Below are 17688 nucleotides of genomic sequence, written 5' to 3' on the forward strand. Positions count from 1 at the left end.
GGTTTGTAATTTTGGCAGGTACATTATTCATTTTTATGTTGTACACCATGTGCAATTTCTTTTGTTACTTTTAGAAAAATGTTGCGCTGCTCATTGTTCAGTTTTGAATGCAGTACAGTTAAGTCTTCTGTATCTTCTTCATAGTGAGACATGGTGTTTTCTACTTCTGTCATAGCTAATTCTGCCTCATTTGCTATTAGTGGCTGCCCCAGTGGTTCTTGGCTTGCTGTTACAGAAGGTTGACTACTGTCGGGAGTGTCCTTATCTAGTTGGGCCTGGAGTTCTTCTTCGTGTTGCTGTTCATTGTGCAACATTGTTTTGTACTGTGTAAAGTTTACATTGGTTATAGTGCTTTCATTTGCTTTGAAAGTGTCTTCATAGGAGTCATAGATATCTAGTAACTCTTCTTCTTTTCTCCATGGTTTAAAAAGTTGTAGCAGGTACATGTAATATAGTTCTTTCTGTTGAGGAGTTTTTAATGACAATTTGATATGATTAATTAAGTTTCGCTTGGTAAGTTTCACTAAGCTGCCTTCACAATTTGTCACTATGTATCTACGTTCATTTTCATCAGGATTTATATTATTTTTGTTTGTGAAGTTTTGGGATATGTGGTGTAGACACATGGTTTCCAAAGTGGTACTTCTGTTTGTGTAGTATGTGTCTAGTAAATTATTTTTCAAAATGTCTGGGCTGTTGGGATCATTTTTGGCTATTGTTTCTATGTCATCGTATGATTTGAGAACTCTTTTTCTAGATTTAGCAGGACCAAGACTTAGCCATACTATATTTTCAGATTTTCCATACAAAGCAGTACAGGTTAAACAATCTGCAGCTTCACAGCAGCCACATTTTCTATGAGAGAGCATTTTTATGCCTAAGCTGTACAATTTCTGAGCCAATGTTTTGTCCGATGATAGGCCATCCCAGAGGTCTTGAAGCTCTGTTTTTTCTGCTTTGTTTAAGTAGGCTGTAACATATCGTGCAACTGTAGTGGAATTTTCTGCAATGTACTGCACATCTATGTTTGCATTCCATAAGAGGACAATGATTGTATTTTAATCATTGATATATTTTGCTTCTTCTGCTCTTTTATGTAATATGTGTTCTTAGGTGATTTACCTTTAACACTATGTCTAACTGAAGACATGAAGTTGTTTACTTGACCTGTTGCTGTAACTGGTCTAGGGAAACCAAAGCGGCATTTGGTGTAGTATTTCCCTTTGTTTTTGTATTTGCGACGACAATATTTCCCACATTTGTGTCTTTGAAATTGTAAAATTTGTGCATGAAGATCACTATTTGTTGCTTCTGATGGAATTTCACAAGTGACATATTTTTCGATAAACTGTAAAACAGTGGCATCAATGTCTTGACCAAATTTAGGAGAATCTTTAATCCATAAAAGCATGTGGATATGTGGTGCTCCTCTGGCTTGGTATCCTTTTCTCCAAAAGAAGTGTTGCACTTCTCCGAGGGGAGGAACAATTTTATTACAAATAAAGTGTAGCATAGCAATGAAGCGATGATGGAAATATCTGGAAACATTAACCGGTTCTAGAGAGCAAAGTTCTCCAGGTGTTAGTATATCTATGTTTGTTTTGTTTTTGTTTGCTATGTGTAGGAAATCATGTAAATCTTCCCATGCATATTCAGCACAACTTAATGTAACAAACCAAGTGGGCAGACCAAGGTTTCTTATCATACAACGTGCATCTCCGTGACGTCAGAACCAGTACTCCTTAGTACCACGCATGTTTGCTAACAGATTTGTAATGCTTGATTGTAGAACCTCATCTTTTTCTTGCACATTTTGTAGTAATTGCACAGCTGACATATTTTGAAAGTGGGTACCTGATTTCAATGTGTGTGCAACTCCGTAGCATAGAGTTGCTAGTTCACTTTCAAAGAGTAGGTGGAATATGTATTCCACATTTTGTCTAAATCTGGGATCTACAGAATACATTCGTAATGAGCGGTATTCTGATGCTATTATTTGAATGGGTCTATCATCATACCTTCCTCCTTTCCCAGTAGGAAAGAGTAGAGGAAAAGCACGTGCTTCTATACTTTTTTCCCATATGCTGATTGGTGATCCTTTGGTTTGTCGCATTTGGTATGTTTCTAGTGCATCATCTATGGTGTCATTAGAGTGTAATGGATGAATTGTATAATGGTCTAAATATTGGATACTGTAGCAGGATCTAGAAGTTCAAATTGATCAGTTTCTGCTGACTCTTGAATTATTTCAGTGGTTTCCTTCAAGTTTTCGTCAATATTAATTTCTTTATAGTATTCATTATTGTCCTTAAGATATTGCAAGGCTTGTCTAACTTTATGTAAGTCTACAAGTTGTTGCCAAATTTGTTTGTCTTTTGTAGGTTCACCATTTACTAAGACAATTAAAGATTGCTCTATTGGACGTTGCACTCCCAGAGTGTGCACATTTTCTTTTAGATCTAATGGTTAATAAACTACTTTGCCACAAATGCCTTTCACTAATTCAGAGGGAGGTAATTTTGCTGTTTTTGGTTGAAGGCGTATTATTGCTTGAAATGGGTGCACTGTTTGAATTATCATGCTCTCATATAAGTTGAGTTGTAGGGGTTTTGGTAGTGGGAATAATTCCAAGTTATTTGTGATAGCAGGTGAAGGAATTTGGTTGTTGTCTAGTTTTGTAGTGCAGTAAGTGCAAAGTATTAAGGGGTCAGTTATTTCATATTTGTTTTCTGCTATAAGCTTGAGAGCTAATTCAAACCATTTGGAATCTTCATTGTCTTCTATTTTGTATGTTACATCTACAATTTTTGTGTTACTTTTATAAAAAGTTCTTCGGCAACACACACACACATGGTTTGGTACTTCAGCAGTTGTACTTTTAAATGTTAGTATTTCTTTTGTATGTGTGTAGTAGAAGGTTGCCATCTGTACAACTGTTGCTAGTCTGTTGTAAAGCTATTGCATTTTTTAAGTGGCTTTCACTTCCAAAATATTTTCTCTGGATATGCTCTATTTCTTCGAGTAGGTCTTTGGCTGTACCATGTAGAAGATTGTTATTTAAATTGGCTAGTGCTAAAGCTGGACTTTTAGCATAGTACAGTTTATAGACTAGATTTCTTATAGTTGAATGATGTGTTGATAACATTTTGATATGATGGAAGGTGCTTTTGCAAATAGGTCTTGAAATGCAGGCTAATGAATGTCCTTGTAGTCCTGTGTGTTTGCGCACTGGACAGGTATCCATATTTTGTAGTAGTTTCATTTTGATTTTGTCTTTCACATACTGATTGAGGAACTGACGTAAAGATTTGAAAGATTGTTACACATTGACGTGCACGGCCATTTGTATACTGGACGTTCTGGTTCAGTCAAATGGAGAGGTAATACTGACTTTTCTGGGGACATTTTTGTAAGCAGCATTTCTTGTTGCATTATGGTATTATTACGTTTTTCATACCCTTGTCCACTGCTATGTATGGCAATTGTGTTTGTTTGCTTTTGTTTGTATGTTTCTTCATTGAAATATGGTTCTGTGCTCGTGGTGTGACTCCATTCACCTCCACAGACATTTAAGAAGTTATTTCTTTTGACATTACGTTTATTGAGAAGTCTTTTTTGTAATTTAGTAGTTCGTTTTTTTAGTGGTTTCATTCTGTTTAATACTAAAATAAATAACTTGCTTTTGAGAAGGATTGGACTGTCTATCAAAGCTTCTAAGATTAATTTTCTACAGGAGGTTTTAAGGGTTGTGCATGATTTGTCTCCTGTTTTTATAAGATTCTGAAGGACTCTGTGGCGGAACATTTTTTCTAAAATTCTTTTTTTGGTATGGTTACTTGCCACTACATCAAGATTTATAGGAGCAGTGTTAGCAGTAGCTGAATTCTTGTTAATCACTTTCTGTTTCATTTTACATTTTGAAAGAGGAGGGAAAGATTTTGTATTGGAAGCTTGTTTTATTTCGCTTAATGACTCTATTAGATATTTTGTTTGAACTTTTTGTACACATTCTACTAGAGATGGATGCTTATTTTGGTCACTTTTATTTTCATTTGCTCTACTTCTGCATTGATTTCTATGGACTTGCTTCTTGGTAGGCATTCTTTGGGGTCTGTTGGAGGTATTGGTTGGGCTATTCTGCAATGTATGTGTGCTGTGTGCATGAGTGTCTGAGTATGATGGTAAGGATGTATGTGGTGGTGTGTGATTGTGCATTGGGCAGATACAAGTAGTTGGCAAGGCTATTCTTGTATTTCTTTGTTACTATGCTGGGGTTCAGATGACAGTACAAAGTAAGCTAGTGATGAGGAGAAGCACTAATACTAAATCTAATGGTATAGAATTAAACAGTTTTTTGTTCTGTAATACTAATTTTCTAGGGGCTGAGTTATGTCATTTGTGCGCCGAAAAACTGGGATTTCTGTGCCATTCTGTCTGCTAACCCTTGTTTAACAAATGGGGATTTGAGGGCAGAATGGTGCACAAATCTCTGTTTTTCGGCACACAAATTACATGACTCAACCCCACAGTGTGTTTGAGTAACAGTAACAATAGTATGGTAGTATTGTACTTACTTTTTTTGTTTGGAATGAGCAAGTTTCTTCTGAGTTGTTTGTACTTCAGATGCTGCTGCTTTTCAGGAGAGTGGTCTTCACTGCAATTGTAAAAGAAACAAGTTAGTAGTTTTGTGTGTTCATAGCACCGATGTTAATTTAGATGTTGATTTTTAATTTTTTGGTAGTAGTATTCTTGTTTGATAACTAAACATAGTATGTGAATTCTGTTTTCTTTGACTATGTGCAGGCTTTATATTTTACTTAAAATGTGTTAGTATTCTACTCATTTGCAAAGCATGTTGAACTAAGTGTATGAAACTCACTTGGTTTGTTAAGGCTGTGTTATTGGAAAGCATGGAATGTATGCATTTGTGAAGGTATGGGTAATAAAACAGAAGGATGTGATTTACAGGCAGTGGTGTTATTTCAGCTGGGAATTTTTCAATGATAGTGTCTATCTGTGTGAGTGTATGAAGATGCATGACCTTATCCTGGCTGTGTGTAATTTTATAATAAACTACTAAGTGTTTTTCTACAATTATACTGTTATTTCTCCCATCTTTCAATATTATATTTTTTAGATAGCTGAGTGTGTAAAAAGAAATGTAGCTAGCAGACAGGTTTGGAAGTGACAGTTGATTATAGCAGATTGGAAAAATGACAGTGAATTCATTTCATAGGTTATACAGGTTAAGTGGCAGTTACTCTGTTTATATGCATTCATAAGAGTTGTACATGTACTGTGTAGAACATATGCATACTTGCATATGCATACCTGTAGTTTGTATTCATGCATGTGGATATGCATGCAGCTGCAAGTAGATATCTTGGTGACTTGTACAGTAGTTTTTGTAGTAGGTGCTTTACAATGATATGGGACCTGCACTCAGAGTGATCAACAGTACATTTGAAGTGCTGAACTCTGATGATGGAGTTAGATGTAGAGGTCTTGGATGTGATTGGTGGATGGTTGTGTGACTGCTTAGCTGTATCCAATGAGGGAATGGCACAGAAAGTGAAGTGGAAAGGGTAGAAGGGCTGTCCAAGAGATACGTGGTCCGCGGACAGGGCGTGCCACATCCAGGGTTTTCCAGCAAATCCAGCATGGAAAGGGGACTGTAGGGATCAGCCAATCAGGTGTTGAGGTTATGGATTTGTGTTGAAAGAGACTGACAGCCCGATTCATGGAATTAATGTGCGCCGAAAATTTCGGCACAAGCATGCGAAAACGTGCGATTCGCAGTCAAAGAGCGAAAATCGCAGTGCAAGTGCGAAAATCGGAGGGAAACCAGCGCACATCGATTCATGGAAGTCCGTGCGCAAGAAAAATATTGGATGTGCGCTGAAAAATCTAATGGCGTGCGCCACCGCCACAGTGAAATCGCACATAGCGCGGCGCAAATAACAAAAGTAGGCGGAACACGGGGCGTAACACTCGGAATGGGGAACAACGCGTGAAAATATGGGAGTCACGGGGGAAGTACAGGAGGCAAGTGCGCGGAACGCCCACACGCTCGCCTACAACACGTATTCATGGAATCGAATAGGGCAAACCAGCGCAGGGGCAAAGACGCGCACAGGCCCAAACACGCCCGCCACAAGAATGCAGGCGGTAGCGTCACTGCGCCTGAAATAAATGTGCGCCAAAATGTGCGCTAACAAAAAGCACCTATATACAGCCATGATGAATGTCCCATACTGTGGCCCTGTAGAACAAATGACGCGCAAAGGGGTACGCGACAAACACGGACACCCGCTGCGTGAAAAATAGCATGTGCGTGCATTTCGGGGTGTGCGGGAAGTATCACACGCGATTGGCCTGGGTACGTGTATTTCGGGGTGTGCGTGAAGTGTCACACGCAAATGCAGCAGGGTACGTGTATCTCAAGGTGCGCGTGAAGTGTCACACGCAAATGCATCAGGGTACATGTATTTCAAGGTGCGCGGGAAGTTCCACACGTGAATTCAGCAGGGTACGTGTATTTCGTGGTGCGTGTGAAGTTCCACACGGGATCACAGCAGGGTACGTGTACTTCGGGGTGCGTGGGAAGTTTCACACGTGATCACAGCAGGCTACGTGTATTCCGGGGTGCACGGGAGGTTCCACACGCGATTACAGCAGGGTACGTGTACTTCGGGGTGCGCGGGAAGTTTCAAACGTGATCACAGCAGGCTACGTGTATTCCGGGGTGCGCAGGAAGTTCCACACGCAATTACAGCAGGGTACGTGTACTTCGGGGTGCACGGGAAGTTTCACACGCGATTACAGCAGGGTACGTGTACTTCGGGGTGCGCGGGAAGTTTCACACGCGATCACAGCAGGCTATGTGTATTCCGGGGTGTGCGGGAAGTTCCACACGCGATTACAACTGGTACGTGTACTTCGGGGTGCGCAGGACTTTTCACACGCGATTACAGCAGGCTACGTGTATTCCGGGGTGCGCGGGAAGTTCCACACGCAAATACAGAAGGCTACGTGTATTACGGGGTGCGCGGGAAGTTCCACACGCGATTACAGCAGGGTACGTGTACTCCGGGGTGCGCGGGAAGTTTCCCACGCGATCACAGCAGGCTACGTGTATTCCGGGGTGCGCGGGAAGTTCGACACGCGATTACAGCAGGGTACGTGTACTTCGGGGTGCGCGGGAAGATTCACACGCGATTACAGCAGGGTACGTGTACTTTGGGGTGCGCGGGAAGTTTCACATGCGATCACAGCAGGCTACGTGTATTCCGGGGTGTGCGGGAAGTTCCACACGCGAATACAGCAGGCTACGTGTATTCCGGGGTGCGTGGGAAGTGCCACACGTGATTTCAGCAGGGTATGTGTATTTCGGGGGTGCCGGGGAGTACTACACGTGAATTGGCCATGTGGGTCCTCCCAGGTGTTTCCTCTACACCCTCCACGGCCCCTGCAGGCAGCCCACACCACAGGGGAATAACCTGCACCCCTGGTCATGTCCCGCAGGCATCAAATCCACCATGGCCATGCCCCCCAGCCAACCCACATGTCACCTTGCACTACTGATCACCAACACATGTCTCCCAGCACCCCCATCCCCCAGCATCCAGGGGCACCCTCCACCAGGCCCCCACTCATGTCCCACACATGTCCCCCTGCACCCCCACCCCCCAGCATCCAGGGGCACCCTCCACAAGGCCCCCACTCATGTCTCCCAGCACCCCAACCCCCCAGCAGTCAGGGACACTGGCCAGCAGGCCCCCACTCATGTCCTCCTGCACCCCCACACCCCAGCAGTCAGGGGCACCCTCCACAAGGCCCCCACTCATGTCCCACACATGTCCCCCTGCACCCCCACCCCCCAGAAGTGCAGGGCACATGCCAGCAGGCCCCCACTCATGTCCCCTTGCACCCCCCAGCAGTCAGGGGCACCCTCCACCAGGCCCCCACTCATGTCCCACACATGTCCCCCTGCACCCCCACCACCCAGCAGTGCAGGGCACCTGCCAGCAGGCCCCCACTCATGTCCCACACATGTCCCCCTGCACCCCCACCCTCCCAGCATCCAGGGGCACCCTCCACCAGGCCCCCACTCATGTCTCCCAGCTCCCCAACCCCCAGCAGTCAGGGGCACCCTCCACCAGGCCCCCACTCATGTCCCCCTGCACCCCCATCCCCCAGCAGTCAGGGGCACCCTCCACCAGGCCCCCACTCATGTCCCCCTGCACCCCCATCCCCCAGCATCCACAGGCACCCTCCACCAGGCCCCCACTAATGTCTCCCAGCACCCCAACCCCCCAGCAGTCAGGGACACCTGCCAGCAGGCCCCCACTCATGTCCCCCTGCACCCCCACCCCCCAGAAGTGCAGTAGGCCCCCACTCATATCCCACACATGTCCCCCTGCACCCCCACCCCTCAGCAGTGCAGGGCACCTGCCAGCAGGCCTCCACACATGCCCCCCCAACACCTCATGACGATCCACAATCATGGACCCCATGCCCCCTCAATACACCCCCCACGCCACCCCAGTCCGAACACACCACCAGCTATGACATCCACCCCACCAAGAAATCACCACCACATGATGCATCCCAAATGGCTAGTCTGCACACCTGCATATATCCGTCAAACCCACACAATGAGAGCATGTGAATGATAAAACACACATTGTGACATGCATGAAACCAAAGAGAGAATACCACACATTGAAGTACCAAATGATAATGTATTAAACAGAAAAACAAGGGAATGAAATGGAACAGAAGAAAATGGAAATAAGAATTGAAATCCTGCATGTCCAATAAATGAAAAAGATGCATGAAATCCAAATGAAAAGCAATCCAAAAGCAAGTCTCCAAAGTGTTAGTCTGAGAAAATAAATCCAAGGTGCAAAAATAATAAAAAACCATTGATCCATGGAGAAAAAAAAAACTAATAATCCAAATCCATTGTCAAACTATTTACAAAGTGAACATCCAGGGTCCATGTGCCCAATCCTTAAAATGAAACCTATGAAATAAAACCCTACCTAATGAAGAACTATATACAAGAAGTTTGGGCATTGACCAACCGCCCCCAAAAAAAAAAAGGAAACTTAACCCTTAAAAAACTATTTACAAGGGCAGCGGGCTAGTCTGACGGCTCACTTCTGGATGTTCCAGGCCAGGGCATCATCGAACTCCTGCTCAATGTCCCGGATGCGGTCCTCTTCCATGGCCCCGAGGGTCCGCAGGGACGACGACATGTTCTCCTTCAACTCCCTGTGGATTGCCTTGAGGCACTCGGCCCGCCTCAGGGCCCTCCGCATGGAGTTCTACGCCCTGACCATTGTGAGCCGTGCCTCTTCCGCCCGCTGCCGCTCGGCATCTATGGCGTGGCCCAACCGCTGCCACATGGAAGACACTTACCATCCTGGGTCCTCCTGCCCTCCGGCCGATGCCTGCCCCTCCGATGTCGAAGGCCCCGAGCCATCATGGCTCCCACCTCGTTGCTGCTGCTGCTGTGCCTGTGCCTGTGCCCGTGCTCCTGCTGCCTGCACATCCTCCTCCGGCTGGGGTGGAGTCTTTGATGTGGCCACCCCTGCTGGACGTCCGACTCCCGACTGTGGCAGCGATCTGTCCTTCACCAGCCTGGCTGCACGGTCAGAGGCAGCTCCACAGGGCACCCAGGTGACAAATGGGTGGAAAGATGGCACGGAGGACGACTGGCGCATAGGGTGTTCGGTTGAGGAGGGGGTCGGAACAAGCTCCAGCAAATGGAGGAATCCGGCCTGGGTGACCCGTCCCATAAGGCCAACGCGGTCAACAAGCCATTCGAGATGAGGTGCAGTCTCCTCACGAAAATACTGCAGGTCACCTTGCATGGCCCGTTGACGCAACGCCACACCAGTCAGGACAGGCTCAACCCGTACCTGGATAGCCACGTCCGCAGGCAGAGGAAGGCCAGTTGTTGTAAACTCATCCCCTGCCTGAAAACGGGTCTGGACGTAGGCATCCCTGCTGGTGCAAGATGATGCAGTGACATGATCAGGGACAGGATTGCACACAGGCACCTCCCCGGTGGCCTGTGCTGCCTCCTGTCTCTGGTCCTGCACTGCACCACTAGCACCAGTGGAATCCCCACCTCCAGACCTCGTCTCTGTCGCTTGCACGGCCTCCTCCTCCACCAAACCCCCCACCAACCTGGATGACTCCGTGCCATCTTCCCCCGTCGGGCCCTGTGGGGTCCCAGCTGCCCTTTCTGCTGCCGAGGAGTCCAACTCTGACCTCTGCCTCTTGGACCTCCCCTCGGCAGCTGCGGCCTGGTACGCGGCACCGGACTCCTTACTCCCCGACGAGATGACAACCTGGGAGGGGAGCCGGGCCTTGCGTCTCCGGCTGGTGGTGCGATCCCTGCCGCTGTGCTCCACAGCATCTTCTCCGCCCTCTTCATCAGTTGACGCTGCAGACACGGAGAAATACAACACAGGCATCAGGGCACTGTACAATGGACTCATACACACATGACAGTGGTACATGAGTGGCATTGGCAAACCTCAGACATGGCATCACAATCACCAACACACATGTCATTTCAACTCGCACACATGAGCTATACCACAGCCATATCGCAACAGCCAGCACCATCCATACACCTACAACAGCATGAGCAGGCAAAGGTGAGCCAGACATCACATGCAACACAGGGAGTGGACTACACATGCACACACACCAACACAGTTGCATGCATGTGTACACCTCCGCCAACTGTTGCAGTGTTGCGATCGGCATCCATGTCACATCTGCCAATCAGTCTTCCACATCCCGGTGTCACATGCATCCATGTTGCATCACTGTTGCACCCTTGTCAAATACACACACATGCACATGTACACGGTGCAGATACATGCAGCTGAAACCAACATCCATGTGTGACATCACGACCATGCCTACTTACATACACATTCATTCAAACATGTGTGCACACACATCTGCATTTGGCATGCAAGCCTACACACACAAGCACCATCCATGTCTCACACATGAGAGCCCTCGCATGTGTTAGCCTCACGGCCCTGTGCATACATCCCGATACTTGGCCCCATAAAACCACATGTGCAAACTGCACATTCCTGGCACACCACCACACACACAGTTTACAATCAGTATGCATGTACACTTACCGCTCGACTCCAGACGGGTCTGCCTCTCAGGGACCTGGACGTGGAGCGCTGGGGATATGCGTTCCAGGACCCTCATCTGATCTTCCGACAAGTGGCCCCAGCGCCCCTTAGCATCCGCTGCCTTCAAGAGGCGCCGGGCCTTGTTCAGGGTCCTGGACCTGAAGTCCTCCCAGCGCTTCTTGACATGATGGAATTGTCAGACTGCCACCCCCTCCGCGTAGATGGCAGTCACGATGCCCGTCCAGATCCGAGTCCGTCCTTCCTTGTCGGCGCGCAAACTTCTGAAGAGGCCATCATACTGCCCCAGGACTAGCTGCACCAGGACACCAACTTCGGTGGCAGTGAAGCTGGTGCCCCTCTGCCTCTCTGGCTGGGGGTTTCCAGTGGTGCCAGATGGTGTAGTGCCCGACATGGCAACCCCAGAGGCAGGAGTGGGTGGGCAACTGGGTCCTGGGGCTGGGCTGTGGAGGGATGGAATCCAAGTCGGGAGTCTTTGGTTCCAGCAGGGGTGGTCACAGCAACAGCACCCCTGGCTGATGTGCAGGCAGCAAATGGCAGGGTACGTGGGCAGCAGGCAGTCAGGCAGCAGCAGATGGCAGGTGGGAGCGTGCTCAGGGCTTTGAGGGGCAGTGATTCAGCCTTCTGGGCAGGAGCGTGGTCTTCCGTGTGCTTACGCGTGGCCAGCTTGATACAGAGTGATTTGGCACGTGAAAATCCAACACGTCTGCGTGTAATTCGAGGAAAGGCCCTTAGCGCGTAAGCGGGTCAGCACACGTACGCGAATTCATTGGTCCAAAGGCCCACAGCGTTTAGGCGTGTCTATGACGTTACGCGCACGGGCGTTTTCCATGGCGTGTGGAAAAAATAAGCACGTCAGAGTGTCAAAGCGTGTAATTGGTGGAAAGGGCCTCAGCGCGTATGCGCGTCTGTGACGTGCATGCGTGGGCGTTACCCTGTACATGGGTGCATGTTACACGTCCAATGACTGCACGTCAGAGTGTCAGCTCGTGTAATTGGAGGATAGGGCCTTAGCGCGTACACGCGGAAGTGACGCTGGACGTGTGGGCATGTTTAAAAGGCACGTGTAGGACGCAATTTCCTTGTACGTGCTTTTCGTGGAGAGTGAGTGGGTGAAATCTGTACTTCTTGTCGGTTCACACGCGATTTAATTCACAGCGTTTCAAGTTCGTACTCCCTGTTGCCCCTGACAGCTTTTTCTATTTTTGTCTTTTTTCTGGGCCTGTTTCCTCAAACAGCGTACACTTCTTCTGTTGTCCTGTCTCCTCAGACAGCGTACAATTCTTCTTTTGGCGGGGGTGTTGCCTGCACGCACACGTGTTTCTTTTTCACGCTATATTTCCAGGCTGACGGTGAGTCGCGCATGTATTTAACATCTGTGCTTGCCCCGCGTGTCGCGTACCCCTTTAGAGGTCATTCTAGGCTGTGTGTGACACGGATACGTTCATTTTTGTGTTTCTGGGTGCCACAGCGTAGTGCAGGTTTATTTTTACACGCACGTGGTCTAGGAGGGGTTGCGTGCACGTTATCTCCCTTTTTTGGGGTGCCTGTGCGTTGCGTGACCCGTCATCTTCCCCCAGGGGTCACATACAGCCTTGCTAGAGCACTGGGGTACGAATTCCATCTAGTACGCTACGCCTTTGACCCCCAATCGCCCAGGACAATAGTTTACTGCAACTCCCATACACACAACAACATCAGTGCCATGGTTGGGAGGCGAGCACGTGGTAAGGGTGGCAAAGGTGGCTGAGCCTCAAGAGGTGGGCGTGGTGGATATGGTAGGGGACGTGGCCGGGACTTGCAGGGTGCCCCTAGCCCCCCATGTGTGGAGGACCAGTCAGGGACACCCATGCCCCCCCTCCCCTGGTTGAGGGTAACGTGGCTGACACCATCCCTACTCAGCCCTTGTTGGACCAGCCCATTGTGGCACCAGACCTGGCACTGGGTGACTCCCAGGCTGACTTCCAGGTCAGCAGGTCTAGGCCACGTGTGGCAGTGCACATTGGTGTCACCAGGCCACGTGGATCAGGAGCAGCTATGTCATCTGCTGCCCCAAGTAGGCAGGGTGTGGAGGCTGCAGGGGCAGCTGCGGCTCCATCCACCCCAGCTCTCACTCACCCAGCCAGCACAGTGTCGGTCCCAGTCCATCCTGCTGACGTTCCCCTTGACTACATCACACTTCAGCTAATGCCTGCACCAAGTCCCATGCTCAGTGTTCATTCCCACACTCCTAGTACACAGTCCACTGGGGCTCCTGCCCCTACTGTCCAGAGCGGTGTAGGACACTCAGGATCCCCACCACCTTCCAAGCGGAAGAGGAAGAGTGCTCGTCCAGTACAGGCTGATGCCCCAGACACGGCTACACAGTCCGGCACCTCGAGGAAGCCTATCTTCAGTGAGGCCGAACGTGATGCACTTGTGGAGTATGTGTCCGCACATGACCGGGAAATGTTGATTACTGCAGGGTGCAAGACGACACCTGCTCAACGTCAGGCACACTGGCAGATGATCGCGGACATCATAAGTGCCCTTGGAATCGTGAGGCGCACAGCTAATGATTGCTACAAGAGCTGGAATGACCTGAAGCGCAGGGCAAAGAAAAAGCTGGCCTCAAGTCATGCCGCTACTCTAGTGACTGGAGGTGGGTCTCCAGCAGAGGACATTGAACTCACTCCACATGAGTATGTTGCTGGGACCTACGTCACAGAGGAACAGATCCAAGGCGTGGGAGACCTGCCAGATTACGAGGCATTGTCCGGTGAGTGCACATGCATGTGTGTGTCATCCATGTGCATGGTGTGTGTGTGAGGGCTTCTGATTGAGTGCCAGGTGAGGGTGTGTGTGCCTGAGTGGTTTGGGTCACCCATGTTTTTCCTCCAATACATTCTGCACACCAGGATTTGGGTATTGCAGTATCCCTTCTGGCAACAGTAGACATTTAGCCCAACATCACGCCAGTTGCCCTTGAAGTGTCATCTTGCCACAACATTGTTGCATATTTTTCTGTGTTCATTCAGGCTGATTGTTTGCATTCCACCACTTTCACTAGGCATTTCTCAGGCGGCTATGGTACATGCCATCTGTGTGATGGCATGTGTCATGTATGTGTATTGGACATGCCAATCACAGGCCAATGTGTGATGGCACTGCTAGCCAGCATGCAGCAAATGTGTTGATCTTCCATTTTGGTGTCATCAATGTGTGCCATTTGCCTCCCCTTCATACGCAGTGACGGTGCATGCATGGGAGGGTTATAGTCATGTGGGACATGTGTCAATGAAGTACTGGTTCTGTTGATTCTCTGCCCTAATTGTGTGCCATGGTGCTAATGCCTGTTCCCATTTCTTTTCTTTCATGTCTTTGCAGGGGATGACGCACTTGATACTGCTGGGGTTGTGGAGATGGTGCAGACCCAGGAGGTGTCTCAGGGCCGACCGGGCACCAGCGAGGGACGTGGTGTGGTGGTGGGTGAGAACCCACACTTGCTGCAGACCATTCTCTCAAGGGGTGACTCTGGGTGCACCTCCCCCGAGCTCTATTCAGGTGTCGATTCAGATGATGAGACCTATGTGCGGTCGCAGGTAAGTGTTTCTGTGAGGGATTCTGTCCGACCCACCTGCACCAGGGGTAGAACCCTCAATGGGGATGTCAGTGTTGGTAGGTCCGCCTTTGGTGGTTACGGATGCAGGGTCACACTCCGCAACATCTGATCCTGTTCCTGGGCCAGCAGATCAGAGGGGGAATGCAGTCCTGCAGCCTCAGGCAGTGCCGGCACAGCAATGCACAGTTCGCCTTGCCCCAGACAGGTGTGGTGCCCGCTGACGCGGTGGCCGTACGCCACGTGGCAGTACCGCATGGGAGCAATCCATATACGGTATGGCAAACCAACAGGCAGCATCAGCTGAGATCATGGCTCAGGCCATGGAAAGGGTGGCCACTTCCATTGTCCCCCAAGAAAGGCTGATGGAGCAACTACAGCAGGCAACAGACTCCATTTGACAGTCACACCGGGAGGACATGTTGGTGTCCAACAGGGACAGACAGGCGGCACTGGAGACTCTGCGGGAAGCCATTTCTATAGAGTCCCAGGGCCACAGGGAAGCCCTGAGGGTGGAACTCTGTCACCTCAGGGTGACTCTTGTTGAGCTTGAGGCTTCAACTGACACGAGGACAGAACAGCAGCTGGGGCGTCTCACACGTACACTCTCAGCTGAGATGCAGGCAACTCGGGAGGAGGTCCGGGCATCCCGTGAGTTGTTGCATGGGGACCTCCGCACGATTATCCTCCAGAACCAGACCTTCCACACCCGCATGCTTGCTGCCATGGATGTCCAGACTAGGGCTTTGCGTGGTCTGCCTCCCATAGTTCCACCACCTCCTGATGCAGCTGCAGAGGGTGGGGAGAGCGACAGCAGCGATTCTCCCACAATAGGGTAGCCGTGCAGGCCATGAGCCCATGGAGGTGTTTTTTTTCGCAGAATCCACACAGGTGGGTTTTGATGTGCACCCTGTCCTCGGACCGCCTGGGTTGCCCCCCCCCCCCTGGCCCATACATGGCCATTTTTGATTTTAGATTTCTGATTTTTGAATTTTGAATTTTTTTTCAGTGTGTTACCTTGTGTGGCTCCCGTGGGCATCCGCTGTATTGTGGCTGCGCACATGGAGGCTTGTCCTGAATTTGGTTTAGATGCTTGGGTTTGTGAGACACACACCCCTCCTGCTTCCCGGTTCCATGGGCTTGCAAAGGGTGTGCCCAAGTGACATTGACTTACACAGTGACTTTGGACTCCCATGTGCTGTGTGGTCAGTCTGTAGTCAATATTGTGTATACATTCCTAGTGCATATTGTTGTTGTATTGTACACTGCATGGAGTATTGATATGTGCCTCTGCATCGATCTCATCCTCCTGATTTGCAGGTCCATTCCTCATTTCTTCACAAGGCCCTCTACTTTGGAGATGGAGTCCATGTTGTAAGCAGTGCACCTACACTTTTGCGTGGCGCCAACACTGTACAGTTGGAAGTGGTCGAAGTGCTGGCATTGTCAGGTAGTGAGACTACACATTTTTTTAAATTCATACTGTCATGTTTATGGTAGGCTTAAGGTTGTGTAGCTGATTTGTATTATTGCTAAATATTTGCTCATGTGTGTTGTTGGACCTGCATTACTGTGAGCATTTCATGTGTGGCCAGTTTCCATTAGGGACACTGAACTTTGTGACACTTTTGTCATGTTGTGGGGATTACTTTGTTTGATCTCACATTGCATGACATGCCATGGTGTGTTGTGTGGCGGTGCCGGGGAGGGGTTGTGTGGCATGGCACTGTTCTCATGTTGTATTTTGCAAGTGGGTATTCATTTTGGCTGCATAGAAGTGTGTCTTTTGATGACACTGCATTGGTGGTGTTTGTGTAGGTAGGGATTGCCACATTGTAACACTTCCAATTGAACAATCTCAGGCTGCTATGGTTGTGACAGTTGACTGTCCCTTCATTCATCATCATTGTCTGATTGAGGCATCATTGATTGTCAGATGGTATGTGCCAGGGCTGTGTGCACTCCACAGGGGTGTGATTTCTATGTGAAGTAATTAGCCACAAGCTGCGTACGGGCTGCCTCACCCCGCGCCCTTTCCCTCCCATGCGCAGCGGGCGTGCATGTGGTTGGGGATGTGGGGGCACCACCATGTCCACAGCCAGGCCCCGGCGTGTTGCAACATTGTGCAGGACACATGCTGCCACTATGATCCTGCACACTACTGGGGGAGCGTATAACAGCTGCCCGCCAGAACGGTCAAGGGAGTGAAAGCGTGACTTGAGCACTCCGAATGTGCGCTCCACTATGCCCCGGGTTGCAATATGGGCTGTGTTGTATCTTACCTTGGGAGGCGTGATGGGGTTCCGAATTGGCGTCATCATGTGGGTGCTCAGAGGGTAGGCACTGTCCCCTGAGGAGGTGGTGATGGGTATCATTAGTGGGGTAGTGACATTACTCTGTATCTGACATGCATGCATGTGCAGTGGCATTTATACTCACCAAGCAGCCATGCATCACCATGCTGCCCAGCTTCCATGTCCCGGTTTAGGGTTGACATTCTGTAAATGAAGCTGTCGTGGGTGGACCATGGATAGTTGGCATATACTGAGGTGATGATTCCCTTGGCATCACATACTACCTGGACCTTGATGGAATGCCAGTGCTTGCGGTTTCTATAGATGTGCTCAGATGCCCTGGGGGGACGTAGAGCCACATGGGTGCAATCAATTTCACCTAGCACTTTGGGGAATTGTGCCACCCCATAGAAATCCTGGGCGGCAGCTTGCCTTTCTGCAGGTGTTCTGGGCAGGTATATGTGCCTGCGGACTGATGGGCATGCAGTGATGATGGCCAACACCTGGTATAGGCACCGTGACTGCGTAGCCTGTGAACCCCCTCCCACTATGGCACTTGTCCGCTGAAAAGATCTGGTAGCCAAGAAGTGCAGTACAT

This window comes from Ambystoma mexicanum, chromosome 3p (assembly GCF_040938575.1).
Source record: "Ambystoma mexicanum isolate Mex_15411 chromosome 3p, UKY_AmexF1_1, whole genome shotgun sequence".
NCBI classification, from domain to species: domain Eukaryota; kingdom Metazoa; phylum Chordata; class Amphibia; order Caudata; family Ambystomatidae; genus Ambystoma; species Ambystoma mexicanum.